Consider the following 20985-nt stretch of genomic DNA (forward strand, 5'->3'; position numbering starts at 1 on the left):
CATTAAATCAATCAAAGTAACTTTAGGGCTTATATTGTTTTGAAATTGTTGAATAAAAGCATTTGCAAGTTGTTCGAAAGAAGTAATAGAATAGGAAGGCAATGAGAAATACCATTGTAGGGCTTTATCTCTTAATGATCTAGTAAATAGTTTTGCTAGCAACCTTTGGTCATAAGCAAAATTGGTACATATTGTTTGAAAGGTCTTAACATGTGTTAGAGGATCACCCTTACCATTATAAAGCTCCAATTGCAGGATTTCAACATGTTTAGGGGGGATAGCTCGAACAATGTCAAGAGAAAGTGGGCTCGCAACATCAAATGTGGGCACACTAAACTTAGATTGATTCATAGAGGCAATTTGTTGCTGTAAAGAAGAGACAGTTTGTGCAAGATTGTTAATGGTTGCTTCAGTTGAAGAGTTCATATTAGACGTGTTAGATTGTGATGGAGGTATTATGTTATTGAAAGAAGGTATTGATTGAGAGTAAGGTGGTGGGACACTATGATAGTTAGTCATAGGAGATGATTGGAAAGGAGGAACACTACAAGGAGGAATGGAATGTTTAAATGAATTGCCCCCTTGCGTCGTGTTCATTTGTGGAGATATAATAGGAACACTCATTGAAGGAATGAATGAAGAAGTTGGATTGAATGAAGAAAGAGGGTTGATTGAAGAAGAAGGATTGCCCCCATGACTGGTAATCATAGGTGGAATGTCTTGTATTGAAGTAGTCATTATGTTTGATGTAAAGGTAGGTATACTAGCAATAGGAGTTGTCAAAGGAATAGAATGATTGACTTGAGTAGGAGGTTGTGTATAACCTAAAGTTTCAACACAACTCTTCATAGGCATCACATTCGAATCCACAATGTGTGCAATACTACGCAAAATATCAATTCCATTCTTATCACTTTGAACCACACATTTTAGACCCTCAATTAATGAAAGAGCTTCACTATCAGGGTATTCTTGAGACATCCATTGTCGAAAATCATCAAATTGGTTATCCAATTTCGAAAGTTGTTCTACAGAAACCTCATGGAGAGCTTCTTCATCATTAAGAGGATTAGAGGAATTACCCATGTCCTCATTAAAAAGGCCATTCAAATTAGGTTCCATCTCCTCAGTAATTAAACCTTGGAAAGACTTAATTCTAAGGCTTTGTCTAACGGGAATAGTGTAAATAGGGCTTATTGTTGTAAAACTCATGCACTAAAGAGAGAGAGAAGATTTTGAATTTTAGAGGTAGCAAATTTCAATAAAATCAGCCAATCTCCTAGATTTAAGCTGTTAAATACAATCAGGACAATCTCCCGAAATTTCAAAAACAATGTCAGGGACCGTGGCGAACGGAGTGCACACGGTCCTCGCAACTTTTTTTGAAATTTTCAGGGATGAAAGCTATGATGATTTTAAAGCTAATCTGAAAAAATTGAGTGATTTTAAGATCTGTAGGTAGGCCAAATTAAAGTTGCAATCTCAAAATTGAACCCTACCAAGATTGTTGAAAAATGCAAAATTTGAATTTTGAAAAAGAGAGGGAAACTGAACTTTTGAATTTTATGATTTTAGAGGGAATACTGAAAGCAATGCAGGCTTTGAAATTTAAAAGTTGACTCAATTTCATGCAAAATTCAATTTTGAAAGCGGAAATCAAAGTTGCTGCAATTAAACACTTAATTTCAAAAGTCACAAACTGCAAAAATTTGAATAAAGCACTGAAATTTTGATTGAATGCCAACACACTTTTCAGATTTAGGACAGTAAGAAACACAATTTTGATACAAATTTCAATTTCAACAATTTTTGAATGATTATAAGGCTTAATCCAAGCAATCACTAGACCAACTTTGACTTTAATTTTGAAAGTGTTAGAATTGATAAAATCAGCCAAAATTCTGGATTTTAGCAGAAAAATACAATAAGATCTAGCTCCCGAAATTTCAGAAAAAATGTCGAGGACGATGGTGCTCGGGGTGCACACGGTCCTTGCAACTTTTTTCAAAATTTTCAGGGATGAAAGATATTGTGATTTTGTTGCGGAATCCAAAGTTACAGCCAATTTGGAGGTGTTTTGATCAGTGAAATTATCAGTCAAAGGTTGAATCAAGAGGGTTTTAAAAATTAGGGTTTTGACACTTAACCACTTAATTTTTAGAATTAAAGCACAAATATGAATTGACAATTTGTAATAGAAGGGTAGATCTGAAACAAGCATTAACAATTAAACTTTTCACAAGCTCAATTACTAAAAAGAAAATTTTAGGGTTTTTTATGCAATTAACCTCTGAAATTTGCAAAAGATCAAACATGGAAATGTAATTAAGGAAGCAAATTTTTCAGATCTAATCATGAATAATCAGAATTAGGATGTTCATGTCGGATTCACCAAAATGTAAAGCGGAAAATTGAACCCTAGGTGTTCCCCCCCACTCCACTCCAAGGAGAGAGAAAGGAGGGTCACTAGGGTTGATGGTTTTCACTTGGGAGAGACTTTACATTCAAAAGAGGGGTTGAAACCCACAAGATCCAATCTCACCCAATGCAAGACTGGATTCTAAATGAGTTTCAAGGGTTGAGACATCAAGGATACCCTCTTTTGTAAAGAATGTAGATAGAATGATTGAACTAGGAATGCATGTAAAGTAAGAAAGATTCGCTTATAAACAGAGATGGGGACACAGGATGAAGCTACGGACCTGGGATTAGCAGTAAAATGTTGAGATGATGTTGTCCTGCAAATTTGAGCGAAAGTTGATGGGATGATGGCGCCCGGAGTGCACACGATCCTTTGAAAAATCCATGAAATGAAGGGGGATCTGTTCATCTCTGCACAAGGATTCCAGATCTTCAATTACAGCCGCGTACCTGCAACCTACACACAGAAAAGAGAGGACGATTGGGGGGTTAGGGATTAGGGGTTTGCCTTTAGATCAAACCCCAGTTTTGGAATTAACCAAGAAATGAGAATGTTGTAAATGTAAATGTTTGTAATGTAAATAAGTACTGATACCTTGTTGGAAGAATGTTTATATTCTTAAATGCGAAGGTGTAATGATGTTGTATGTTATGTGTTGTAAGTGATCTCCTCTTCAATGGTTGAATCCTTGTCTTTGAATGCAACACCTAGCCTTGAATGGAGACTTAGAATGCTCAATTTCTTGAAGGAATGCTTGAATGCTTGAATGTTTGAATGTTTGAATATTGCTTTCGTGTCTTGCTCTTGCTTATTTTCCTCCTCCTCCCTTTCTAGGAGAGGAAAAGTAGTTTATATACTTGTCAATTAGGGTTGAGAGACTGATTTTTCTGACCTTAGGCCGACCTAGAAACATTATTTTCCAATTTGCAAACTTAAAGACTCGATGCCCAACAAGAGACCGGGCCCAAAATAGGGCCAGGGACTAGGGCACTGGGTGCCATTGTCCCACCTCCCGGGACAGCAGGGTGCAAGGAAGGATCAGGCCAAGGTGCAAAAATATGCAGTTTTTGATGTCACAAGCAGGTTTCGGGGTCTCCATTCAGGTTCAACGTTGCACCGCCATCATGAAGAACCAAATGCAGTCGAAATTGCAAGTGTCGCAATTTTAGGATGCTACAAAAGCAAGCATACAAACACAATAATGTTGCCTCAAAAGGCACAAATAAGTGTAGGTCTAAATCAACCCAATCTTTGGACTTTTTGACCCCCTTTCCAAATGTATTTGAGTATGTTTTTACAAAAATCCTGAAGTTGGCTCAGTTTATCACTGGTCTTGACACAAAACTAAGACACTTCAAACACACTTTATCCCTAAGGTCAAATGGCCAGTTGTGATAATTTCAGCCCACATCGTGATATTTCTTCAACTTTGGTACTACATACCTTATGAATCCCGCCGTGGTAGGTAGAGATGTGATATACTAAGTCTTGCACAAGCATAACAAATAGATGATCCCTATGACGGGGGAGTCACCACTTTTATCAAGCTACAAGCAGTCTTTCAAAAAGATATGTTTCTACTCAAGGAAATATGTATGGTGAGTATCTTGGGAGCAAAACCTTTTATGCTCTTGCACTGAATTTATCACAAATATCCTCAATCAATAGAATGGGTAAGCTACTACATAAAGGTGTTTAGTAATTTTTGATGTCTTTGGACATAATTTCATTCTGCAGTGACTCACTTAAGAGCCTTGTAACTTGTGGTGGGGCCCATTTGTCCTTTCAGCAAGTTACACAGTAGGAACAACTATACCCAAGGCTACAACTTTTGCTCACACTTGATTTCTATAGCGGCTCAAAGGATTTACTGTGCGAGGTCATTCCCAAGAGTGATGTGTCTCTTGGCAGGCCTCTCTTAAAAATATAAACTTTGAGTGTTACTAACACTTTTCTCTTGCACCTAGGACCACGAAGGCTAAGGGAGAGGATAGTGTGTGTTAGAAGTAGGACCACTCAACAAACTTCACACAAGTGTGCCAAACACAAAAGACACTTGTTGTTTTTAACTCATCATTGCAATGTGATCTAACTATTTGGAGATGTTGCTTCAACAATCATGGTGTTCTTTTTATCCTTCAATGGCATAATGTTTTGTAATCTAGGAATTAGAAATCTTGGTCAACTGAATTAAGAGCACGTTTTGCTTTGAAGTAAAATCACTTTGAACTTGAAGGAAAAGTGACTTGTTCTTTTTAGTTTTCCCAAAACAAAGTGTGGATTGTAAATTTTAGTTTGAGTTGATGCAAGAAAAGCAAAGTTTGTCTTGTTGATTTTGAGCACCAAAAATGAAGTTTGAAGTTTCCTAACTTGCAAGAAAAGAAAAGTTTGTTTTGTTGATTTTAAGCACCAAAATGAAGTTTTGAAGTTGCCTAACTTGCAAGAAAAGAAAGTTTGTTTTTGTTGATTTTTAAGCACCAAAATGAAGTTTGAGGTTGATTTTAACTTGCAGGAAAAGGAAGTGAATTTCTAAAATCCTAAAAAAGTGGGGTTAATTCAAACCTGCACAAAAAACAACAAGTTAGCAAAATCCGCATACATGGTGGGCTTCTACAAGCCTAAAAATTTTGGTTTTTTTTGGTTTATAAGGTATTTTTTAAAACTCTCTATTACAATAGTGCTTCTCTATGTGAGAAGAGAAGAGCTATTTAACACAAAAGTGCAACAGAAAATAAAATAGCGCTAAAATAAGTGCTAGTATGCAAAATAAAAGGACAATAGTGCTAAAAGAACCGTTGTTAAACAAACTTACCTCTGTCAATTAGAGAGTCAAAATAACTAATAGTAGAACAATAGCGCTACTTGAGGGTCAATAGCGCTAGAATAGAAATGAAAGTGCCAGTTTGGGGACAATAGTGCTAAAGTACCCAGTTGCGATGGTGCTAAAGTGAGAACAAAAGCGCAAGAGCGTGACCTGTGTGTCAATTAAAACATTAAAAAATTAGTAGTTTTGTTTTTTCAAAAAGGTTGCTCTTCGATTCACGTCGGGTTCACCAAATGATGCTCTACAAAATGGAAGGATTAGTTATGATAACCAAACACAAACAACAAGAAACCAATTTGTTAGTGTTAGAAATCACATGGAAAACACTATCCTAAGCAAGCATATCAAGAAAGACACTACAAAATAAATAAAAAGCTTAATGAATCTACAAAATGTAATTGAACATCTCCATATTCTCTCTACCATGCTGGTAGCTTCTCCTTCCTTGTTCCTCTCCTCCCCAAGTTCCAAATAAGTGTAGCTCTCAACAACTTTTTGCACTATGGATGCCTTATGGAGGTTCAAGATGAAAAATGATTTACTTATGCAATGCAAGTGTAAACAAAAAGCTAATATTAGATGACATGGAATGAAAATGATTTATTTTAATCCAAAGTAATAATATATTGATGATTTATGCTAAATGCTCTCTCTAAAAATGACTATAATGTAAATGCATACAAGTTTTCAGGATCTAGATTATGAAGAAATGAGCTCTATTTATAGGAAAAATGGAGCAATGGATGGTTGAGATTGAGTAATCTCAACAAGGGTCATGATTGAAGGGTTTAAGATCCATGTGAGGACTTTGAATCCAATCCCAGGATGACAAATGTCAACATGAGATGGGTTGAGAGGAGAGGGATGAAACATTAAATGATTGACATGACCTAAGGGTTAACTTGGGAGGTAAGGTTAAGGTTGAGTTGAATGGATAAATTCATTATCCAAAGAATAATGCTTTTATCCAATGGATATAACTCTTGTGAAAGAGTTAGTGAGGATAACCAAGGTCAAAGCAATAAATGCTTGAGGAGACACATGGGTTACATGAGGGTTGAGTTAGGGGTCAAAGTCCCTAACCATGGGTGCAAGTGGATTTAATCATAAATGGTCATGTAAGAGCCATTAGTGGTTTGTAAGACTTTAGAGGTTAAATTGTTGAACACATAAAGCATTTAGTTCTTTTCAAAGACTTTGGAGTCTTTGAGAAGTGATTTCAAGTTGCTTAAGAATGTGACAATAATTAGGGGATGGATTAGGCTAATTAGGAAGGGGTTAGAAGAATCTAGAAGGGGTCTAGGATTGCAAGTGGGTTTGGTGGGTGAGGGAAAATAGGATTTTTATTAAAATAAGATTCATTTATTTCAACAAATAGGTGCAAGTTGCATTTTTAGGAGAATGCAAGTGGGGGGGATTTAATGATTTAAATAAATGTTTTATTTAATTTATTTAAAAGAGGAAAGGGGATTAAATAAAATAAATAAGATTTATTCATTTAATTGATTGTGAATTTGGTTTAATGAATTAATTAAAATAAATTGAATAATTTATTTAATTAATAGGAGAATGATTGAAGATGAATTAATTAAATGTTAATTTAATTAACTATTGGCTAATAGGTTTTCAATCAAATATTCATTTAATTAAACTGGATAGATTTATGTGACTACAGGCTCGATAACGAGTGTGAATATACTTAGCTCGAGCCCGATATAATATACCAAAGTTGGCTTAAGTGTCAACGTAAATGCACTTTAATCTCAATAAGATATGAAACATGAATAAACCCAACACTTGTAAAAAGTGAATAAAGTGCAATGAAGGCCTGCTACAAAACAATAAGTGTAGATAGGAAATCTGGAAATCATCAAAGCAAAGTAAACAATAGCCTAGTTCAATCACGAAAACTCAATTGCAATGACCAATCCTAATTACACTCAATGAAGACATGAAAACAAGACATCAATTCAAACGCAAACCATTGCAAACTTGAATGTCTCCTTCATGTGGCTCCATTGTCCTTATTTCTCCTTCAAATAGCTTTGTTTGTGGATCTCACCTACTAGGGCATGAGCATGATGTGAAAGCAAGTAGAAAAGACGATAGCGCAAGAATACTCGAAGCATGATTGATTCGACCAGGGATCAGGGATATGATAGAAGAAATTCATCCAATTTATAGACAAATTGGAGAAAAGATCAGATTAGCATGAAAGTGATTCGAATAGAAATTCAAATCAAGAATAGCAAAATTATGACAAGTGTATGACAAATTGCTCTGCAAGGATTTATGACAATTTATGACAATTTATGACAAATTGTTATGCAAGGATTTATGACAAGAATTTGAAATAGAAATAGACATTTAGGAATTTAAGAGAAATTAGAAAATTAGGTTAGAAATAATGACTTGGAAATTAGGAAATTGATGAAAATTAGGTAAATTAATTAATAATTTCTCATTCATTAATTAATTTAAAAAAATAGGAGGAATTAATTAGCCAATTAAATAAACATTTAATTGTGACAAGAAGACTTAGGATAAATAAATAAATCATTTATCCTAAAGAGAAAATGGAGAGAAAATGACAAACAAGGTTAAATGAATAAATCATGAAACCCTAGAAGATAAGTTAGAAATGCAAGGACGACAATTAGGTCTTGATGTAAGATTGATTTGATGTCAATTTGATCATGATTTTGATTGACAAAGGACCAATGTTGACAAATGATTTGATTGATAAATGTGCCAATTGACGAGGAACAATGACTAATTGATCCAAATTGACATGACGATCGATGACAAACCGATCACAAAATGACAAGATTGACAAGTTGATAAGGATCGACCAAAATCATGACTGAAAATTGCTATCGACAAGACCTAATTCGAAAGCAAGAAAAATGAGGAATGTAGAAGAAGGACTCGATGCTCGCAAATGATAAAGACCAAGTGTGCAACATAGAAGAAATGTTAATGCGACTCAAAAACCCTAAAATAAGGCAATGCGCAAATGTTAAAGTATGACTCCGCAAGCGTTGACCAGTTTTAGACGTCTACATTTTTCCCCTCTTTGAGACAATGCGATTCTAAGCATTGTTTCAAAGAACAATAATGAAAATGCCCCAGACATGACAATGACATATGCATGCCCCCTCGAGGAATTGGTCGGAAACATCCAGAAAAGAGGCCAATTGATTGATAATTATGATAGGAGCAAACAAATTGACAATCAAGGACCGGATGCACGAAGGACAAGCAATTGAAGGTACAAAAGACCATGACCAGCATGAGATGGAGAGGGTGCATGTCCGTCTATGCATTGACAAAGATCTATAAATGAGACAAAGAGAGTGAGAAGGGCTCATTTGCGCTAGCCAAAGAGGAGGATTTGTTGCTCTGGAAAAGGACACTTGCAGAGAGATAGCGAACATTCCAATGGTAGATCACCTCAGAGAACGTGTACGCACCTATAGATGACCAGACAACGTGGGAGTAGTGGTATGTATCTCAAAAACCCATATTGTCAATTTTATGAATTTTGATCGCTTGCAGGACATTGTGGGGCCCATAGGGAATGCAGAACCTGACTTCTGCGCCTGTGTGAGCGCATCCTGCACTTGTGTAGGGTATCCTATGTTTGTGTAGGGTACACAGGCACAGGTTATTGCTACACAAGTGTAGGACTTAGCACACAGGCGCAGTTGTGCATGGGGAACCCTAATTTGGCCAAAAACAGCATGGGAATGATCCGAAAAGGGGGGATAAGAATAGGATAGGTCAAAATAGATTAGAAACACCTTGATTTGGACATGAAACAAGGAAATGCAGCCCATAGGAGAAAACCCTAAAACTGACAAAATGTGCCCCAATTGTGATGCAAAGTCAACAGTATCCATTGATCACGCGGGAGAACCAACCAGACTGCTTCATGTTATGACATAGACTTAGAAGCACGGATAGAGATACATTAGCAGGACTTGGGATATACTATATCACATTCATGCCCGAGATTAGGGCAAACACAGGACTGCTTACCGCATTCGTAGAGCAATGGCATTCAGAGACCTCCTCATTCCATCTAGCAACTGGAGAGGTGACTATGACACTAGAGGATGTATGGCATATCCTCCACATTCCGATTCATGGAGAGATGGTAGAGTATGACCCAGTGACAGGGAGAGACACTTTGTGCAGATTATTTGAGTGCAATGCAGATGATCTGGATATCATAGAGAGGGAGATTGGCTGGGAGACCATGGCATCAGAGTATGATCGACGATATGTGGTGATAGCAGTGGTGATAGCATGCCTACTAGCAGGGGACAGATGAGGACATGGATTCCCTATTGGATGGGGAAGAGTGCTAGAGCGGATGGCGATAGAGGGGATGGTGTATGCATGGGGACCATGTGTACTTGCTATGCTATATTTTCAGTTGCACTAGATAGCATATCAGGGAGTGCAAACTTTGAGCTGTGGAGTCACACTGTTACAGGTATGGGCATTTGAGCACATAGCCATATGTCGACCGATTGCAGAGAGATAGGTAGTACCACACTGACCATATGTGTACTATTATGGGGGAGCACTGAGATAGGGTCCATTTGGATACATACTATATTGGCGACATGAGCTAGACAGATTGAGAGAGTTCACATGGAGGCCATATCTTGATTGCCTTGGATGGTCAAATGATAGTGATGAGCTATCGTATTATAGATAGGAGAGGTACCTGATTGGGCGACCAGTGAATCGCCAGAGAGTGACTGAGATGTACCTACCAGAGAGAGTCAGATGACAGTTTGGAGAGAGGCAGGATGTACCTAGAGGGACTGCACACTTTGCCCGATCTCACAGAGAGACGAGTCAGTGGGGGAGGATGATTCAGCCACACATAGCATATGCTAACTTCACACAGCTACAACAGAGATAGTGAGATTGGAGATCAGATGTGGTGGATGCCAGGATGACAAAGGAGTATGAGCGATGGTTTGCATGATGACAGCCAGTGCCATTGACAGATCCTAATATTCTGGTACCGAGGAGACAAGAGGACTTCCCACTCACAGGAGAGGAGGAGGGAGATGAGGAGGATAGAGATGAGGACGAAGAGGATGAGGGTGGTGATGAGGATGAGGGGGATGACAAGGATAGAGATGATGAGGATGACGATTATGAGCTAGATTCAACTGATCAGGAATCAATACAAGATATACCCATAGAGCCGGAGACAGCTAGGATAGAGGAGATGGAGATGTGCAGGGCTACCATAGCGAGTCGACACGATCACATTGCGACATTAGAGAGATAGAATGCCATCCTAAGGATAGAGCATGATCAGTTCAGAGCGGAGATAGCCAGATGTATAGTGGCTCGAGATACAGCAATAGCCCAAACACAACGAGAAGAACAGAGAGTCACTAAGTATATTGGGTCGATAAGGGATGCCAGTGCACATGAGATGGCATAGATGTTGGTAGAGACCGAAGAGGAGATACGCCATTGGAGGACACTATATGAGAGTGCAGTTCCATCAGAGCAGAGAGCATCATCATATTAGGCACGATCGAGGACAGAGAGAAGGGCACGCTCTCGGAGGTCAGTGAGCAGCATGGGGGTGAGTGGACCTATGAGACCACCACAGTCAGGACCTAGGATAGGAGGGACATCATCCTTGAGACATGGCAGGGATGAGGAGGATAGAGGGAGTACCCAGTGACAGAGGCACGTACTCCTTAGGACAGAGACAGATGTAGTGTGACATTATGTAGTCAGCATGCGGGCCATACTGAGGACAGACAGTCCAATTTTGTACTCCGATATTATTTTGATATATGATGGGATATGCATCGATATGATGGGATGCAATGTGTTATGACTTATGTTATTATGCACCATTGATGTACCATTGTGGAACATGTATGGATATATTTTTTTATGTGTGTGATGCATTTATGATATGAAATGGATAAAAAATGCTTGATATGATGCTCGATGTGATATTTGATATAATGCAAATGTACTAACCAATGAATGCAGGATGCAGCATATGTGTTTGGGGAAATCGGAGCACTAGACCGAACTGACTATCCAAACGGATGAAAGAAATGTTAGTAAGAAGAAAATGAGACAGAGGACAGTTAGAGACGAAGAAAAACTTGCTTTCAGTAATGCACTTTGTAGGTGAGAACCTTTATTTCAATGTAGCAAAACGGATGCGTAGCATCATGGCATTGAAGGCCAGAGCTGAAACGCAACCCTTTTTGCAATAGATAGACACATCGCAAACAAACAACAATCACAACAAAAAAAGAAAGGAACCATGAACCATCCCGGTCACTCTAAATCACTCAGTGACATCATCGAGCAACATAGGAACATGATCGAAGATAAATCAATAAATGATAAGACTCGCTAATTCCAACAAGTCAAACAAACATCTTGATCTTCATTGTCAAAAGTTGAACGTGTTGATAGGACGATCATGTTGTCTGGTTTCAGGGAATGCGGTACCCCATCCAAGATAGGACACAGTCTGGTTTCGAGCATACCACACCCTGTATAAGACCCATGATAGTGTGCCAAGGACCAATGATATTGATGCTGACGTTCGATTGAGAAGACAATTGTGATTAGTTTGAATGTCTAGTTTGATTGAAAAAGGTCATCCGTTAATGCGTGATTTTCATGAAAGCGTAGTGTGTGATTGCATGTCGTTGGATGTATACTTAGTGATCTGTCTTATGCACAAAGGGGATATTTACTTTTTGTTTTGCTTTTCGAGTTTTTACAATTTTTTTTGTGTTCATGTTTTTCAGGACTTTATTTGATTTTTTAGGGATTTTGTTTAGGACATTTTTAAAATTTTTTTTTTAATTTATTTATTTTTTTTATTTTTTTTTAATTTTTATTTTTATTTTTATTTTAATTTTTCTTTTTTTTTTTCAATTTTTTTTTCAATTGTTCACTTTTTTTTTGTATTTTGACTTTTTCAATAGAAGATGGACACATGATAGGGGATGGAAGAAGGACTCAAGCATCTTTTTTTTTGGATAGTAGCCTTGAAAAAAAATGGACCATGACCTTTAAAAGCATGCTCAAAGATGTTGGTAGGATAAGGACATGGAAAATAAGATGAAACTAAGGTGAGGATTTATGCAAAGGATTGGATCAAAGGGATAGAAGGATGGAAAATATGCATTGGATAATAGGTAGGGTATTGGAAGAGTTGGGCTTCAGTGGATGGAAATGAAGGCAAGATTGACATTGGCACACACCTCGAGGGGTGATGGACTAATGGAGAAAGAGTGGGTTTTGGATATTGAGATTTTGACAAAGGAAAGGCTATGGATTTTGGGACATAAGGGCCCAAAATGGATGAAGAAAGTGATGGAGGAACAAATTTGAGAGGTTTGGATGGAGGAATAGCAACTTTGGATGCCAAGTTGGATGTTTCTTTAGGATTTTGTGCTTCAAGGAGCCACTTAGGGATCCACATGGTTTTTGATTTTTCATGCTTTTGTGGTTCCTTGGAGCGCATTGCTTGCACAAGGGATTTAGGAACCCATATATATTTTGAATTTGCTTTATTTTTCTTAGTGGGCCTTTGTGGCCTTTTGGATATTTCTTTTTCTTTTTGGATCATATTTTTCTTTGCTTTGACATGTTGATTAGATTGGACATGTTGATCCTTGAATACATGTGGATTTCTAGACTTATGACTTTTATACTTGGCATCCAAATTTCTTGGAGGGGGAAAGGAATGCATGGATGGATATGAATGAAATGGAGTTCTTTTGGATTGATGAAATTTACTCAAGGATGTGTGCCTTTGTTGACCTTGCATAGAGGACAAAGGGATATAAGGACCTAAGATGGATGGAAAGTATGATGGGGAAGGTGTATGTTTTGATTTTGATGGAATACCAACGTCTTGAGAGTGAGTTGTGTAGACATGACCCTTAAGATCTTCTTTGATATGGAGGGGTTCTTTCTCATGAAGGTCTACTCCTTTGCCTTTATGAATATCTTGACTTGTAGGATACTCTTTTCTTTGGGAAGAAGACGCGAGTCCATAATGAGGTGGATATGATATGAGAGAAATAATGAGATCTTGAAGTGGATCGGATTGCAACAAAGTGGAAGACCCCATTATGCATGTCGAGGGTTCATGAATATCTTGCACTGACACGTTAGAATCATGAGGGGGATTAGGATCGTGAGGGGGACTAGGATTGTGTTGTGGACATGGTTCAATGATAGGCTCTTCAAGAGATGGAATGGGAGAAATAATGGGATCATCAAAAGGAATGAGATCTTGGAGTGTATATGGAGCATTAAGACAAGGAGATGGAGGAACAAAAGGATCTTGTGGATGATTTAAAAGAATAATTTGATCTTGACAAGGAGGAAGATCATTGGAATCCTCTTTAAAGTTGCTTTGCTCTTGACTTTTAATGGGATCGTCGGAAAGGATGGAAGGGATATCTTGATCTTTTTCAGGAAGTGGAATGTCAATGGGATTTGAAAGGACATTGTGTTCTTGGATAGAATTGACAGGAATAAGTGAATCATTGCGAGTGTCTGGGGAAATGGGATCTTGGTCAACAATTTGATGGGATGATAAGGTTTCAAGATCTTGATCTTCATCTATTTCAAGACACGTTTCTTCATGCTCTAAATTATCCTCTTGACATGGGGTTGGACTTTGGATATGCATGGGGGATTCTGACAAGGAATTAATGCTTTGGCCTAAAGGAAATGCACTTTGAACATTTGTGATGGATTCTGGCAAGGAATCAATGCTTGAACATGAGGAAGAGAGACTTTGAATGGGGTCCTCTAAAAAAGGTAATGGTAGTAAAGTGCATGGTTGCATTGGGTCTTGTATTTCTGAAACATGACAAGGATGTGCATCATGAATTGGATTATCGTGGCAATCAATTATGGATAGCCCTTGGGTAATTTCATCCTTGGGTGTAGTGTTTGATGAGGACAATATGGAAGGTTCTTGTGAAACTTCTAGAGGTGTAGGGATAGATGCCACTAGAGAGTCAATTTGTTTGTGGGGGGATGAGGTATTTCTAGACATAAGTGTATTATCTTGATCTTCTTCAAATAACTCACTTGGTAGTTTCCTTAAGATCATTGCAATAAAGCCACCTTTCTTTTGAGGTTTTGATATAGTTGAATCTGGAATTTGAACATGTTTTTGGTTTGATGTCATGTTTTGATATTGGACTTGGTTCAATTGTTCCGACATGTTTGAAACTTGGCTTGGTGCATGTTGCAAGTTTTGTTTTTGAATGTTTGGTTGTGGTTGTTGACATTGATATTCCACCATTGGTTGAACTATTTGTTGACATTGTATAGTTGGTTGGACATATTGTTGAAATTGGACTATTGGTTGTGTTCGTTGAAAATCTGATTGATAGTAAACACCTTCTTGTTCTTGTTGTGCGGGCACATAATGTTGAAATTGATGTTGTCTCTTTTCTTGAAATTGTTTCATCATCTCTATTTGTGAGAGGAGAGCTGGTATGTCTGATCATTCAAGAAGAGATCTTACATCAATTGGCTCAATCTTTGGATTTCAACCCGGAAATTTTTGAAACATTTTGGACATTTGTGATCTATTCTTCTCAATGTTTTTCACTCTTTGTTCCAAAATCTCCTCTTCTTGAGCTAGTTTCTCCTCTAGTTTTTGTATTTGGAGACTTGTTTCATCATAAAAGGTTTGATCAATGTTGCTTTGTTGTTGGGTTGGATATAATTGTGATTGCCTTGGATTAAAATTCGATTGCATTGTCGGTTGATATGTCAAACTTTGTTGCATCATTGGTGCTTGGAACCTTGTTTCAATAGACATGTCACTATGCAAATGAAATTTTTAAAGGATGATGTATGATATGCAACTAAATGCAAACTAAATAGATGAAAATGCAATCTATGGCAAGAATGCAACCTATGTTTTTGGTTGTTTTTCAAGATTTTGACAAACTTTTTGGAATGCAAATCTAAAAAAGAGACCCTTAGGAAATTGAAATGATGTCTAGACCTCAAAGGACAAAAGGACCAAGTGACAAAAGACAAAATGACAATGTCTCCCCTATATGCTTGGATACTAAGCTAGGTTTGACGAAATGAAATTGATGACAAAAGACAAAAGTTTGATAAGGTCTAGACTTCTTAACAATGACTTAGGGTTTATCAAAGATTTGGATTACTCAAGTATGACAAAACCTAGTTTTTGAGACTACGTGCAAGAAAGCAATGATTATGACAATGACTCAGGATATGATATGAAAATGATCTAAGGATATGATATGACAATGCAATGATAAGAAATACAAAAACCAATGACTTGGAATATGTGAAATGCAACCTATGCAACCTAAATGGAAATCTGTCTTGGATATGACAATGAAATGCAAACTTAGGGAAAAATGATCTTGGACCTAAGTGCAAAATGAGGATGCTTGCAGTGAAAAGGACTAAAATGAAAGGAGATGACAATATGCCTTAGGACCTAAGTGGGACTATGCAAAACCTAGCCTAAAGTGACCTGAATGTTGAAATAAAGACATTTAATGTGTTGACGACCATGTTCAAATGTTGGATGAATACTTAGCCAAACTTGGACCTTTGTTTGGATTGTGTTTTGACTTGAATGTTGTTGATTTTGAAAATCCAAGTTGATTATGAGCACTTTTTTGAAGGCTTGTTTTTAATTTAACCTTTGACAATCATGGAAAATAGAATGTTTGTTTGACTTTGACTCAAAACAATCAAGCAGATTTACAACAAATCCTATGGATGGCAAGGGCAATATCTGTTGAATCCTCTAACCATAAAATACAACACTTAGCCGGATAGCTAGATGCTTGGTAGCACTGGCTCCCCCTTATAGTGCACTCACTTCTTGGGCATACCAAGCTTCGAGTTCAAGGGGCATCACTTCCCAAGAACTTGCTATCTCTAACTAAGGAGTACATGAGAGGTGTCTTCGGCATGTGCGTATCACAACACCTGAGCCAACAGATAGAAGGTTTTTGGCATCTAAACAAGAGCTTCTAGTAAAGGCATCGTTCGGGTGGGTATTGATCCGGTGAATAAATTGTCACAATACCATTCCAGCACCTGTTGTCTACAACTTTCATTGCATCCACAGTTATTTAGAGTGGTTCGGAAGAGCTTGGTTTTAGCCCATCACCACTTAGGGTCATTCCCTCTCACCAATGCCTATGTGAAGTGCCAGGCAAATCGAGAGGCAGGCCCAATTCTAAGGGTTAAAACATGTAATCAAACTAAAAGAAATCAAAGCATGTATGGTGTTCATTAACCTTTAGGAAAATAAATGTGCAACTAATTTAAAAATCACATGCAAGATGTTTTTAATAGAAGTCTTTGACCGTGTCCTGCATAAGATTTGTTAGTAGTTTCATTCTTAGTCTTTGTCACACATAATGCCATGGTGCTGCACAGAGAATCAGTACCAAAGAAAACCAGAATATAAGAACAGAATGCAAAACTAAGCAATTTTCAAGTAAAAACAGTGCCTTTTACCTCTATTTCTGGCCTTACATAGGCACAAAATGTCTCACACAGGCACAAAACTCAGTAACACGGGCACAGATCCCTTGACACGAGTGTAGAACTCTCTGACACAGGCGCAGATTGCTTGACACAGGCGCATAACTCTCTTACACAGGCGCAGAAGTGCCCAGAAAGCCCTACATTACCTTGTTTCTTGGGTTTTTTACCTACAAATCAACTCAAAAGCACTCAAAAGCATGGTTAGGGGGTTAGTTCACGTTGGGTTCACCAATTAATGTAGATAGGAAATCTGGAAATCATTAAAGCAAAGTAAACAATAGCCTAGTTCAATCACGAAAACTCAATTGCAATGACCAATCCTAATTACACTCAATGAAGACATGAAAACAAGACATCAATTCAAATGCAAACCATTGCAAACTTGAATGTCTCCTTCATGTGGCTCCATTGTCCTTATTTCTCCTTCAAATATCTTTTTTTGTGGATCTCACCTACTAGTGCATGAGCATGATGTGAAAGCAAGTAGACAAGACAATAGTGCAAGAATACTCGAAGCGTGACTGATTCGACCAAGGATGAGGGATATGATAGAAGAAATTCATCCAATTTATAGACAAATTGGAGAAAAGATCAGATTAGCATGAAAGTGATTCAAATAGAAATTCAAATCAAGAATAGCAAAATTATGACAAGTGTATGACAAATTGCTATGCAAGGATTTATGACAATTTATGACAATTTATGACAAATTGCTATGCAAGGATTTATGACAAGAATTTGAAATAGAAATAGACATTTAGGAATTTAAGAGAAATTAGAAAATTAGGTTAGAAATAATGACTTGGAAATTAGGAAATTGATGAAAATTAGGTAAATTAATTAATAATTTCTCATTCATTAATTAATTTAAAAAAATAGGAGGAATTAATTAGCCAATTAAATAAACATTTAATTGTGACAAGAAGACTTAGGATAAATAAATAAATCATTTATCCTAAAGAGAAAATGGAGAGAAAATGACAAACAAGGTTAAATGAATAAATCATGAAACCCTAGAAGATAAGTTAGAAATGCAAGGATGACAATTAGGTCTTGATGTAAGATTGATTTGATGTAGATTCGATCATGATTTTGATTGACAAAGGACCAATGTTGACAAACAATTTGATTGATAAATGTGCCAATTGACGAGGAACAATGACTAATTGATCCAAATTGACATGACGATCGATGACAAACCGATCACAAAATGACAAGATTGACAAGTTGATAAGGATCAACCAAAATCATGACTGAAAATTGCTATCGACAAGACCTAATTCGAAAGCGAGAAAAATGAGGAATGCAGAAGAAGGACTCGATGTTCGCAAATGATAAAGACCAAGTGCGCAACATAGAAGAAATGTTAATGCGAAGCAAAAACCCTAAAATAAGGCAATGCGCAAATGTTAAAGTATGACTCCGCAAGCGTTGACCAGTTTTAGACGTCTACAATAAGAATGAACTACCTTAAGCTTAATACGAAGCATTATTTTATGCTAGACAATGTAACCCAAGAGATAGATAAACTATGACAACCATTTTGATAACCATAAAAAATATATGAGCAAAATACAAAATGTATGGATAAACAACTAGCACCAAGGGTACTCAGTTAAATATTACTTCCAATCTAAATATAATCACATGAACAGTGTACCACAACCCTGTAAACAAGATGTCTGTTAATCTAGACATGGAGCGAAAAGATCAGTGCCATCAAAATTAAGTAGGAGCCAAAATATCAGTTCCATCAAAACTGAATATCATGGAGCCAAAAGATTAGTGACATCAAAATGGAATAGTAGCCAAAAGATCAGTGTCATAAAAATTGAATGGGAGCCAACATCAAAATGTTGTGACTAAATTAGAATATTGATTGCCAAACCAAGATGCAATATTGTCAATCTCGTAGCTGCCAAATAACTAGCATCAACAATTTTGTCATCAAGGACAAATAGCAAAAGAGAATTCAACAAACTTCCCCTTTTTCCTTGATGGCAAAAATTGAGCCATCTGAAACAAAGAAATTGAGCCATGTGAAAAAAATATCATAATTCTCCCCCTTTTTTGTCACAAGGACAAAGGGAAATTTGTGTAATGCCACAAAAACTGAACTGAACTAGCTGCAGATGTAGTATGAAGCAATAAAAAAGAACCATAGGAAGCAATAATAAGTTGCTTTGAGGGCGTAGAAGCTCCCCCTGAATCAATGATGGAAATTTAAGAAACCTGAGACTGAGAGATAACTCCCAATTGCAAACAAAGCCTTTCAAAAAAATTTGTAGGCAAAGGCTTCATAAAGATATAAACCACATCTGCTTGAGTATGAACATATTGCAAATTTACTTCATTAGCCAATATTTTTTCATGAAGAAAGAGTAATTTAATAGCAATGTGCTTCATTAGAGAATGCATGATTGGATTTTTGGATAGACTTATAGCACTAGTACTATCATAGAACATAGGAATAGGTTTTCAACAACAATACCCATATCCAAGAGAGTTTGATCCATCCATAGTAGTTGAGTACAAAAAGATGTAGTAGTAATGTACTCTGCTTCTACTATAGAAAGAGAAAAAAAAATCTTGTTTCTTTCTTTTCCATGCCACAAGACAATCACCAAAGAAAAATGCAGCACCACTTGTACTTTTTTGTCATCTAGATAACCAACCCAATCAACATTAGTAAAATCCATTAAGATAAAATTTACTTCTAGGATACCAAAGACCAAAATCAAGAGTACCCTTAATATACTTAAATATTATTTGAACATCTGTAAGATGGGACTATTTAGGAGTTTATTGGAATCTAGAAACCATACAAACTACCTGCTTTAAATTAGGTCTTGATGTAGTTAGGTATAATAAACTATCTATCGTAGATCTATATTGATTTTGATCAACATCAGAAGATTCATCTACTTTAAAAAGTTTACAACCTGTTACCATAGGAGTGCTTACTGCATGACAATCTGCCATCTAAAATCATTTTAACATTTCTTTTGCATATTTTGATTGGGACAAAAATTTTCCATCCTCAAGTTGAGAAACTTGAAGACCAAGAAAGATTGCTAGTTCACCTAACATTGACATTTCAAATTTTGATTCCATAATCTTTGAGAATTTTGTAGATAGTGCATCATTATTGCTTCCAAAGATAATGTCATCCACATAAATTCTAAAACTAGAATATTGTTACCTTCCCTTTTTACATAGAGATTGTTGTCCACACCACCTCGTATGAAACCATTTGCTATCAAATGTGAATCTAGTCTTGAATACCAAGCTCTAGGAGCTTGTTTAAGACCATATAGTACCCTTTTCAACTTGTAAACATGAACAGATTTATCTTTTGCAACAAACCCTCTAGGTTGTTCCATATACACTTCATCATCAAGATAGCCATTCAAAAACACAGTTTTAACATCCATTTGATAACCTTAAAATTATTGAAACATGAGTATGCTAATAATATTCTAATAGATTCAATTTGAGCATCAGGAGTAAAGGTTTCACCAAAGTCAATACCTTCCTGTTGTGCATACCCTTTGCACACAAAATGTGCTTTATTTCGAACTACCTTTCCAAATTCATCCAATTTGTTTCTAAAGATCCATCTGCCACCAATGACATTTTTATCATCAAGTCTTGGGACTAATTCCCAAGTTTTAATTTTCTCAATCTAGCTTATTTCTTGGTGCAGAGCTTTCAACCAACGGTTATCTTTAAGGCATCATTAACAATTTTAGGCTCAAAATTAGTTACCATACAAAAGTGTTCAGCAATTTGAGCTTGTTCCTTCAGATTAGCTTTTCTTCTTGTTAAATTTCCTACATCTCTATCCTAAATAATTATATTTTGAGGATGTCTCTTGGTAATAATCCTAGAGGGTGTATTTAGAGGTGTTACAACTTTGGAACTTGAAGCATCCTCCTACTGAGAGTTATTTTCTACAGCAGATTCAAGAGGCTTGTAAAGTCCTAATGTAGGTTCCTCCTCAACATCCTGCACATGATTATCATCTAGAAGAAACTTCTCATCAAATGTGACATTTATAGATTCAACAATCTTATTCAGCCTTATATTGAAACATGTGTAGGCTTTACTATGTGTAGAGTATTCTAAAAAGATACCT

Source organism: Cryptomeria japonica, chromosome 7 (assembly GCF_030272615.1).
Source record: "Cryptomeria japonica chromosome 7, Sugi_1.0, whole genome shotgun sequence".
Lineage (NCBI taxonomy): Eukaryota > Viridiplantae > Streptophyta > Pinopsida > Cupressales > Cupressaceae > Cryptomeria > Cryptomeria japonica.